The sequence below is a fragment of the Protopterus annectens genome, chromosome 16.part0 (genome assembly GCF_019279795.1).
Source record: "Protopterus annectens isolate FY-2018-M chromosome 16.part0, PAN1.0, whole genome shotgun sequence".
Classification (NCBI taxonomy): Eukaryota; Metazoa; Chordata; order Ceratodontiformes; family Protopteridae; genus Protopterus; species Protopterus annectens.
Window position 1 is genome coordinate 374,952,505 of NC_056750.1, and position 12,271 is coordinate 374,964,775.

General features: G+C 41.4%; 1 protein-coding gene across 1 annotated transcript in view; it reads left to right on the plus strand.

Moving 5' to 3' along the window:
• The window catches only part of ABCA2 (ATP binding cassette subfamily A member 2), a gene marked incomplete in the record, with an annotated part of 2,505,641 nt that overhangs the window by 953,329 nt on the left and 1,540,041 nt on the right, over nt 1–12,271 (plus strand).

A 12,271-nucleotide genomic window follows, 5' to 3' on the forward strand; every position in this document is an offset into this window, starting at 1 on the left:
TATTCTCAGGGCCAAAGCATTGCCAATGAGACATCAGTTTTCTGAACCATAATCTGTGGTGTCAAAGACTGTTTTGGACCTGATCAACTCAGCTCCATGGAGTCTATGGGAACAGAGGACTGCAGTAAATCATTTGTCTGTTCTGTGGAAACTGGAGGAACTAAAGACATAGGCTTCTTAGAAGTCGGCACCAATAGAGATGTAGGCACTGATAAGCAAAGCTTTTTTGCCTTTTTGAAGTTCTGGAGGAGGGAGAAGACACATCAGTTTTGCTTTTAAATGTCTGCGATCCAGATATGGCCTCACTGAAAGCAGATGGTAGAAACCCTTTAAGGATTAACGTATTCTTCCTATCCACTAAGGTCCTATGACTGAATGAGTGACAGATGGAGCTGTCCTCCTGTAGATGGAAGGGCCCCAAACAGCATACACACAGTAAATGTGCATCTGAAAAAGGGATTTTATGTCTACATTTCTGGCATCTCTTAAAGCCAGAAATTGCTTTAGGTTTATCAGCCATATCTACAATTAAAATCTGATGCAAAGCAGGTATACACACGCACGCACACACACACACACACACACACACGCACGCACACACACACACACGCACACACACACGCACACACACACACACACACACACACACACACACACACACACACACACACACACACGCACACAAAGCCACACACATATACTCACACACACACACACACACACACACACACACATAAAGCCTCACACACAACAGAAACATCTAAGTCTTAAAACATTTTTTTTAAATAGTATAAAAGGTTCAAAGAAAATACTTTCAGCAGTGATAGTCAGGATTACATGATTGTAAATATATATCAAATACTGTGAAAGGAAAAACAAGGAAGAAAGAATATAAAATACACCAAAGTGTACAGAAACCGTAAGAGCAGGTAGACAATTAATTATATTACAGAAAAGACTGTAATAAAAAGTAGAAGTAAAGTTCAATATACAAAAATTGTTACTTAGTTCGAGAGCAATGGAGAACCATGTCTAACACAAAAAGTGGCAAACAAGATCTGAGGTAACTGGGAGAGGAGTATTATGAGTAAGGGTTAAGCTTAAGAGTTTTTTGGTGATCATGAGCTATAGTAATGGCCGACTCTGTTCCAAACCCATTGCAAATCGACAAAATCAGATCTTTGGATATTTATCAGCACTGTTACTGTTATCCATCATTCTAGAATTTCTACAGACTGTTATTGTTTATCAGCACTGTTATAGAAGACAGTATTCAGATAATACATCTAATAAAGCATTGTTAACCAAACTACAGCGTGTACAGAATTCATTCTGAAAAGTGTAAAAAAACATGGCCCATAAAGGAGAGACTGGCACCTGTTCAGCACAAGTTTGGGTAATTGACAGATGAAGACATTCATTCCAGTTGTTTCCAGTTAATTCCAGTATACTGCAGTCTTATTAATTCTTTCAGTCTACAAGAACACTTTAAACCTCTCTAGGTCTCCTTGAACTTTACTCCCACTCTTCACTGCTTTTAAATTAAGGCTCACAAAAGCCTTTGCATTACAGGAACCTACTTTCACCCAGGAGATAGCATAGTTACAGCTGAAGAGCTTCTGTGTTGGGCATCAAACAACCCGTCACTTGAGACAGTCATTTTAGGAGACCCGAGTATTGATCAGTAAATTTTTGACAGTAACAGTCTTTCTAAAATCATTAATCTGCATGGTTTCACTCAGCTTATTTCAACTCTCACAAGATACAACAAAAACTCTGATAAAACCTCCGCCTTCAATTGTATTCTCTAATGCCAGAATAAAATCCTCTCAACAGGTGCCTTACCCAGTACCTTAAGTGATAACCTACCTATCTTCACAATAAGGGATCATTAACCTAACTAAAAACAGCATCTGTATAACCTTGCTTGTAACCTCCCCTACTTTAGTAAGGACCAATTTATAGTAGCAATACAATCAATAAGCTGGTAGACTCTTCAAACCCCTTCACTTGGTGAAGCTGCAGCTGTGTTCTGCTTAATTTTCCTTAACATACTAAATGAACTAGCCTCAGTAAGAACCAAAATAATTAAACTGAATCCAGCACACTGGCTCTCAAAAGGTACTAAACCACTCATGACAGAGAGAGAGAGAGAGAGAGACAGCCTGATAAAAATAAAAGTAAGTTAAAACCATAACTGCCCATCAACACTATAAATACCTCAGAAACTCTGGTAAAATTCAAATTGTAACAAATTAAAAACAACTATATTAACATACAGAGGCAGCAAATTATAACAACCCTAAAGCTTTTTGGACTGTGATCAACCAGTTTTTAAAATCTGGTATGCCAACACATTCTAAACTTACTTCATCAAAACAAACTGACAGAATAGCCAGTGAATTCAATACTAATTTCATCCAAACAATAACCACTCTTATTAAATCCTTGGGCTCAGGCAAACAGAGGTTCCTTTCCTCCCTTGTTATCCTCCAGAATACTAGCACTCAAGCCAGTCTCAAGTTCTACAATAAAAATAAAACTTAAAAACCTGCCACCCTTTCTCTTGATAACATATCTTCTTCTTCTTCTTTCACCTTTTCCAGATTAGGGGTCGCCACAGCGGATCACCTGTCCACTCATGATTGGCAGTAGAGTTTTACTGTTTCGAGTTGCCAGCCCAGCGCCCAACCTTCTACAGAAGGCACATGCATGCCTAGGGCCAATTTAGTGTGTCCAATCCACACACCTTTGGGATGTGGGAGGAAACCGGAGCACCTGGAGGAAACCCATGTGACCACAGAGAGGACATGCAGACTCCGCACAGAAAGCACCCCAGCCGAATATCAAACCGGAGAACCTCTTGCTGTGAGGCGACAATACTAACCGCTGCACCACCGTGGCCACCCTGATATATCTTCTGAGTACTTAAAAATTGCTGATGATGCCCTAGCTTTTTGTATCTCTATCCTAATCAACTGATCCATCACCGAGAGCTATGTCTGAACCCTATAGAAAGTGTTACATTCTTCCTGTCTCTTTAGAGGTGGAAAACGTAAATGATCTCTCAAACTTCATGGTTATAGCTATACTGTCTCCACTCTCAGAGATTTTGGAGAAGTGTATCCAGTCTCAAGTTACTGACTTTCCCACGTAGAATTGCCTCCTTTCCCCTGACAGTATGTTCTTGTCCTTTTCATAGTACATGTACAGCTCTCCTTAGTTTTATAACAGCTGTTAAGAAGTAACAAAGCTCGGGGAGCTTACGCTCAGCACTTCTCATTGATTTATATAAAGCTGTTGACATGGTATCTGTATATGTGGACATGACAACTAATTTATCACTGTTTCTGCATTTTCTATGTGTTTCTACCAAAAAAAAAAAAAAAAAAAATAATCCTTGTTTTCCCGCCTTCCTCGACTAGTTTAGACCAGTTTACAGGCATTGCTGTATTCTGGGCTGTGGTGTAGTTCCTGTGTTGTCCATTACCTTACTTGGATAGAAGGAAGTTTCTTTGCTCACCAGTGGGAGTGGGGAGCCTTGAGCAGCCTACCTGTCCTTGGGGGAAGTGACCTCAGCACAAGAAGCTGTAGTAATTGGTTGTTTGGGACCATTTCCAGCTCTTTTGTAGTTCACTGTTTAAAATCCGCCTCTGGGCATTTTTTTCTGGCTATACTGCTCAGACAAGCTCCACGTGGGTTTACAGAGTGGTCTTAGCAGCAGGGAACTCAGAAAAGCGACTACCTTCTGGATTTAAGTATCTTTGCTTTTTTTCACTTGAAATAGCTTCTGTAGCTTACCTTGAACTAGCCTGAACTGTTTTTTAACTGATTGCTGCATTATTTTAAAATCTGCACTTAAAGTTACATTTTAGTCGAATTTGATCGAAAGTTTGCTTGTTTGTTTGTTTGTTTAGTGGGCAGCCTCCACAGTTAAATTAAAGTGTGCTAGCCTGTGTAACTAATTTATCACTGTTTCTGCATTTTCTGTGTGTTTCTACCAAAAAAACAAAAAAATAATCCTTGTTTTCCCGCCTTCCTCGACTAGTTTAGACCAGTTTACAGGCATTGCTGTATTCTGGGCTGTGGTGTAGTTCCTGTGTTGTCCATTACCTTACTTGGATAGAAGGAAGTTTCTTTGCTCACCAGTGGGAGTGGGGAGCCTTGAGCAGCCTACCTGTCCTTGGGGGAAGTGACCTCAGCACAAGAAGCTGTGGTAATTGGTTGTTTGGGACCATTTCCAGCTCTTTTGTAGTTCACTGTTTAAAATCCGCGTTTGCACGGCTTTGTGCGGTCGTACGCTGCAGCGCCGGTTAAACTTTTTCTGGCTCCGCCAAGTGTGTTCTTCAAATTTTCCCTTAAGGAAGCTCTAAAACCAGACTACTCACTGTATTATAAGCCTAGCACTTGTTCTCAATACTTCTCTACTAAGTAAGCACTCTCGTACTAAGTAAAGCACTACATCTACTTACCACCCCTGTGAATACCCACTTCCCTTAAAGGTATACCACTCCCTTATACTGTTCTAGCATGTCGAGTGGTAGATTACTGGCATCGTCTCCAGTTCAGCTGGTCAATCTGGGCATCTTGAGACAATGCTACAGTTGTCTCATGTACACAGACAACCCTCTCCTCCTCCCAACAAACACAAATACATGTGAGAGATGCAACTATATAGCCAAACTGGAGGCTGAACTCTCTCAACTCAGGGCTGGCATGACCAGACAGGAGGAGATGGCAACCACACACACAACAATCCCAGTCCCACATAGACCTACCACAACTGCAAACCAAACACATAAAAACACAAAGACATACTCAGAGGCTCTAATAAAAAACTTACCAAAACAACAGAGGCTCCCAAAGCAGACATCCAAAAATCCACCACCTCAAAACAAAACACATGCAACACATACTTCAATAAATCAGTGTGTCGACCAATCGCAGCCCTTAAGGCCAAACACCTTGCCTGATAAACTAGTAATAGGTGACTCCATAGTCAGACACACTGATGCCCCACTGACCAGGCTGAACAAGGAGAAGGTGACTGTGAGCTGTCTATCGGGAGATAGGATCCGCCACATAACACACGCACTCAGGTCACTCCAAAGCAAGTACAAATATGACTCCGTCATTGTCCATGCTGGTGTGAATGACCTGAGACGTACCTCCCTGGACTACATGAAAAGAGACATAGAGGAGCTCTCCGATTATGTAGCCCAGGCTGGTATGACCCTGACCCTGAGCAGCATCTTGCCCTCACCAAGAATGATACCACAATACAAAGACAAGACGATCAGCTTTAACAATTGGCTCAAGTACTGGTGTCATTCTAAGGGGATCCAATGTCTGTCTGCCTGGGATGATATGTTGGACAAGCCACGCTGCTTCGCAAGGGATGGCTTACACCTGTCACCACTGGGCTTCTGGATATTGGCTAAGGCTCTTGCCACCCCATAGTGCCTTTTTAGGCAAGGCTCAAAAGACAAACCCACCTCCTTAGAAAACAAAAATGGAAAAAACTAAGGGTAATGCTGCTCAATGCCAGAAGTCTAAATCTCAAGATGCAGGCACTTGATGCACTCCTCAGCATGGAGAACATCGACGTCTGTGCAGTAACAGAAACCTGGTTCAAGGCTCCTGAGAGCACCCCAGCGCTACCAGGCTATACCACGTATCATGCTTTTCGGCCCCAAAACCCGGGCCGAACCACAAAGGGAGGGGGAGTGTCCATATTCATAAAGGACACCCACACCTCCAGGTTAGTAGCAACACATGAAGCATCAGAGACCATACAGGTGCAACTAACCATAGGCAAAACTGCTATACAACTGGTAGCATGTTACAGACCACCCTCCCAGTTTCTGGAACCCCACTCAGCCTTCCTGAAGACATTGGAGGATATGAATGTATCACAAAATACCATCATACTGGGAGACTTCAACTACCCAAACATAGATTGGGTACATTATTCTAGCCCTAATACCCTAGCCCAAAGGTTCCTGGAATTCATAAATTGAAATGCACTGGAACAGCTAGTCACCTCTCCCACTAGGGGAGATAATATACTAGACCTGATCATCACAAACATGGGGACAAAATGCTCCACACCGGAAGTATACCCCTCACTAGTGAGATCTGACCACAAACTAATCACCCTGGATATACATATCCCACCTCCACCCCCAGCACAAAAGACCACAGTGAAAAACTTCTCAAAAGCAGACTTCACTCTTCTTAAGACTGAGATGGTATCCTTTAAGCCCACTGTGCCAGTGGATACCACATCCCACAATGCCGAATCCTTCACAAATGCTTTCTATGGACATCTCCAAGAATGCATGGATCATGCAATCCCAAACAAATCCAAGTCCCTCTCCATCAAACGTAAGCGTCCTGTCTGGTGGACCTCAGCCATAAACAAATTGTATAGCAAAAGAAGGAAGCTACTGCATGTCAGAGCGAAATCCCATGAAGGGAAGACATCTCTGATCAACATTAGCAGAAAACTACGTTCTCTCATAAAAACATCCAAGGCAAACTTTGAGAGAAAAATCGCTAAGGACACTAAAGATAACCACAAAGCCTTCTTCAGCTATGTTAGAAACCTGGGCAGAAACCCTCAGATATGCTCAGAGTTGGTTCACAACAACAAAAAATACACTGAACCCACAGATATTGCTAACATTCTGGCTGACAGGTTCAGTGCAAATTTCTCACCTCCTTCACCCCCAAAAGAAGAAATACTTATCCCAGCTGAATGTAATCTCCCTGTCATCTCAGATGTCCAAGTGAGAACCGCCCTAAACAAAGCAAAAAACACAGCATCAATGGGACCTGACGGTATCCCGGGGTGCGTGTTACGTGAACTCCAGGAGGAGCTAAACCCACACATAAAAATGCTATTTAACCTTAGCCTTACTTCGGGATATGTACCTGAACACTGGCGTACAGCAACAGTGGTCCCACTCCACAAGGGGGGTGCCTCTACAGACCCTGGTAACTACCGCCCCATAAGCTTGACTAGCCTGGTCTGCAAAGCTATGGAAAGAATCATTATGGAACTCATAAACGGAGACATAGGGGACCTACAGACGCTTGACCCCACCCAGTTTGGCTTTGTAAAGGCAGATCCTGCCTTTTAAACCTGGTTGACATTTTCGAAACAGCCACTAGAGCCATTGATGACGGTAAAGCAGTCCATACAGCATACCTGGACTTGGCTAAGGCCTTCGACACAATACCCCACTCAGGCATCATAGATAAGTTAAACAGCTTAAAAGTAAACCCTTATGTCACTAGACGGGTTGCAAACTGGCTAAAGGACAGAACCCATAAAGTTAAAATCGCTGGAGCAATGTCAGACTCAAAGCCAGTCACAAATGGTGTCCCACAGGGATCTGTCCTGGGACCCCTCTTGTTCAGCATTTATTTCTCAGATGTTAAAGCAAACATGGGAGGGCTGTGGCTGACAAAGTTCGCAGATGACTGCAAACTAGGAGCCATAGTTAATACACCAGCAGATACACACATCCTACAAAAAGGCCTCACTGAAACGGACAACTGGTGCCGTAGTCACGGCCTTAAACTAAACGCCAAAAAATGTATAGTCATCCCTTTTGGAAAAAACAAAGTACCCACAAATTATCACATAGACAGCAACCCACTGAGTACAGAAAAAGTAATCAGAGACCTAGGGACCCAAGTAGACAGCGACCTCTCATTTGACACCCACGTTGCCAAAGTGGTTAGAAAAACATTCTACCTTGCACACCTCATCATGAAGGGTTTCACATCCAGATCCAAGGATGTCATTGTACCCCTATATTCCTCCCTCATCAGACCCATGATTGAGTACAATGCCCCATTTGGTATGTACCTCACCCGGCACTTGCAACAGCTGGAGAGACCACAAAAGTACCTCACCAAAAGGATCAAGGGTCTCCAACATATGTCTTATTCTGCCAGACTAAAGAAACTTCAGCTCTATTCAGTAGCATACCGCCTGCTCAGAGGTGATCTCTGCCTGACGTACAAGGCCATGTCCAATCAGGATCTGATGGACATGCTCCACCTCAAAAAATCCAAATCCATCAGGACCACGAGAGCTAAAGACTTAAACCTCGGCACAATTATGAATAGGACATGCTGGAGGGATAGATTCATAACCCAGAGGCTTCCCATGCTTTGGAACAGGATCCCAGTTCATATTAGGCAGAGCCCCTCACTGACTCTCTTCAAGAGAAATCTTGATGAGTGGATGGGAGATCGTAAGTTTACCCCAGGGGTCACATCTGTGTCACTGCTAGACAGGGGCACAGTAAACTATTTCTATTATATAAGGGGACCTTCACTGTGTCACTACTAGACAGAGGCACAGTATTCTAGATTTATTCTGTACATTTTTGTACCATTTCATGGGGTGGCAAAAGCCACATCACTATGGCTAGGCTTACAAATGCCCCAGGGCAGATAGCCTAGTACTATACTATGAAACTATGAAACTATGGTATCACAGCAGAAATTGCTTTAAAAACTAGCTTGCCTAGAAATACATGGAACTTAACTGTCTTGGTTCCCCTGTACCTTTCAAATAGGCAACAGGTAGTAAAATGGCTAAATGACATCTTTGGTCCTTGGACCCAGCCCCCTTATTACTTTAACAAAACTGCTATTACTACTAATAATTCTAATAATAATAATAATAATAATAATAACAGTAGTAATTCGAATAATAATAACAATAATAATTCTAATAGTAATAATAATAGCTGTTCTTCTACAAATTCCAGGTTGGTTACCATATGATAGTGGCTATGATCCACAATAAACAGGTATTTCCTAAAAAAATAAAAGTAAAAATACCAGTGAGACTGATGAGCAAGCTTTAATTAAAAACAGTTTCAGCTTTTGTCTCAGTATCATAATAGACTCTTTCAAAATAAAAGTTTTGCAAAAATAAAGAGTTAAATAACTCTGGAAATCACATCACAATAAATGACCACATGAATGTCAAATCAAGTTGCATTTCAAATCAAATGCATATAACTATTAGTTTATCAGAAATTATCTAACAGGACATAATTTCAATAAGCTTTTAAAGCTATCATCTTTTTAAGTTCTTGCATTCCAACATGTAATTCAAATTCCTGCCCTGTAAGTTAAAATCAACATTGTCAAAAACAGCAAAAATAAGCTTTTTAAACCTGTTGCTTTGAGTGGTAAGTTTATATGGAGTATTATTGATGTCCTTACATTCACAGCTGCAGTATTCGTAACCTTTTGGGATTCCCTGCCGTGAAAGCCCGTTATCCGGCCAGTTTACCAAAGAGTTCCTGTTGCACTTAAAAGGTATGCCTGAACATCATTCAAATGCACCTTGCATACCATAGGGCATAAAGGTTATGTTCAGGCTTACCATAAACAGAACATCTTTGCCGCTAGTCTGAATGCTTTTTTATCACCGTTGGTCTGTTTACCTGCGTCCATTTTGCCCATTGAGAGATCAACTCAATGAGCTCATCAGTGGGCTGAGTCACCCAAGAGGCAGATGGGTGAGTGCCAAAAGCTGGCAGGTACATGGACTCCTTGGAGGAAGGATTTTGAGACTTCCAATCACCCCTTTGCTTCAGAATCTCCAGGATGTTTTCAAAGGAGACATCATATGGGGATGACCTTGGGGAAACTTCCCCTGCATTGAAGTGGGTGTCATCGATGATTGAGTCCTCTGGGGAATCCAAGTGCTTCCTCTTGCACTTTTTCTTCTTAGGGACCTTCTCAGTGGGATGATCTGGGGAGGTATCAGAAGAAGAGGGAGTTCCTTTTTGAGAATCCTGTGGTTTCCACACCCGCTGACCTAGTGGAGGTACAGGTTGAATGTTGTTGTCAATGGCTTCTTAGGGGGCTGCTCTTCTCCCTCCCCCTTCCAAGTTTCCTCTTCAGCAGTGAATGTAAAGGCAGTACAGCTGTGTAAAATCTTACCATAATGGTAGATGTCCTTGTCTTCACTGCTGCAGTATTCGCTCCCTCCCTCCTTCCCCCCTAGTCCTTTGCTTTCTGGATGTACAGGTTACCTTTGGGTTCTTTGGACTGGTGTTCCTACTGGGGCAATCAGTTCTGTTTATGGTAAGCCTGAATTTCACCTTTATGCACTACGGTACACAAGCAGCATTTAAGTGATGTTCAGGCATACCTTTTAAATGCAACAGGAAGTCTTTGGTATACTGTCTGGATGACAGGTTTCCATGACAGGGAATCCTGAAGGTTACAAATACTGCAGCAGTGAAGGCAAGGACACCTACTGTTATGGTAAGATTTTACACAACTGTACTGTGTCTTTGCTTTTAATAGTATAGACATATTTATGGATCCTTTGGCTTAATTTTTTGACAGTTCAATAATAAAAGAGTTTGCTCATCAAGCCAGCACTACTGGAAATCATACGTACACTGTTGCAGTTAAAAATTTGTTAATACTATTGGACTTGGTTAAATGGGGCAAAAAGATGAAAGGTCTTTTATGGATATAATGACAGTATCTGCAAGCCTTTCATCTAAATTCCCCTTTTTCAGTTTGAAAAAAAATATTGTTCCTGCGTATTCAAACATTTCAAATTAAAAACCTCATTTGTATGTAAATGCTGGTGCACTATGGAAACATATGACAGTTCCTCATTCCGTAACATATATTTCAGAATGTCAGTAATTGTAGTTTTATTTTTATTGCATCTAAAACTCATACTTAAAAAAATGTATCTGTTTTTTTAACTGTATGTTTCTGATTAGTGTTTGAATACATAAAGCTAACCAATTCATCCTAGGTGGCAGTTTAGAACTGCCTGATGACTGGGGAGAGCAAGTGTGGTAGCCTCATACAAGGATACAAAAAATCTGGAAAATTTCTGACCCATTAGCTAAACAACAGTGACAGGAGAAATCACAGAGGGAATCCTGAGAGAAAGATCTTTCTTAGGACTACAGTGCCCATAACTGCATCCAGGTCAGGTTCATGGTTAGAAGGAGATGCCAGTCAGAATTGATCTAGTTTTATGACTGGGTTGCAGAAGTAGTTAACCAGGGCATTCAGTAGGCATAGTCTTACCTGTTCTTCACCAAGGACTTTAACTATTTCCCACACAGATAGTTAGTAAGCAAAATGAGGGCTTCTGGTAGGACCAAAACTGAGGAACTAGATTATTGCAAGTTAAAGGGTGGTACACTGAGTGTTTTGTTGAAAATATGTCGGAAATAAGGAAAGTGACTGGTGAACTACCCTACGCCTAACTATTGAGTATAGTACCCTTAAGTGTGAGCTGCCTATTAGATGTGCCAGACATGATGCTGCAAGTTCTAACATTTAGAAAGCAGTGTCCTGTAACCTGCCTGATTAAAACAACCCAAAGACTGAAAAATATTTAACATTAGATTTTGATTACATTAGTGCTAAATAATAAGTTTTTTTTTTTTTAACTTTACTATAGCTCAGGACAGAGCTCTTTTCTCTGTGGACTATCCCCACTCTACTCAGCCACGCTACGAGTGACTTCACTACACTCCCCACCCAATCCCACATCATTAAATTTATTGGCCAAAATGTCACCTGACTCTTCACTACCCATTCCAAAAATATAACCAAGCAATTAAAACCTAATAAATAACCAATTAACTACAAATTAGAAAAACAATCTTTTTTTTCCCCATTCTTCTCTTAACCTCCCTACCTACATTCAAACCAAGTCCTCCACAAAAACCTACTAATCCCCTGTCCACAGAAAAAATCCCTAATCTGGCCATCCTTCTTCAGCATAGACAAAATCTACTAAAAAAAAACATACATTACTGTCCTACACCAAATACAAAACACCACACTCCAGTGTAAAAAAAGGTACCAAACCTATTTTTCTTTAACCTACATTTCCTGAACAACATTAATCAAAGTAAAAACTCAGGAAACTTTGTCACAATTGTTTTCCTGGACTTGTGAAAAGCCTTCGGCATGGTGTCACATCAACTACCCCTTCAAATATCAAATCTTATAAGCCTTACAACTCCGTCAGCTAGCTGGTTCACCAGCTACCTAAACAATCGCACCCATTCTGTAAAATGTAATGAGTCCTACTTCACCTTCCTTCTAATCACTACAGGAATCCCCCAGGGCTCTAAACATGGGCCAGTACTTCTCTATATCTTCATTAATGACTTGCATAAAGAATCAAAGCTCTCCACCATAATGCAACACGCCAATGACTCAACTTTAGTTTTCTCAGCCCCAA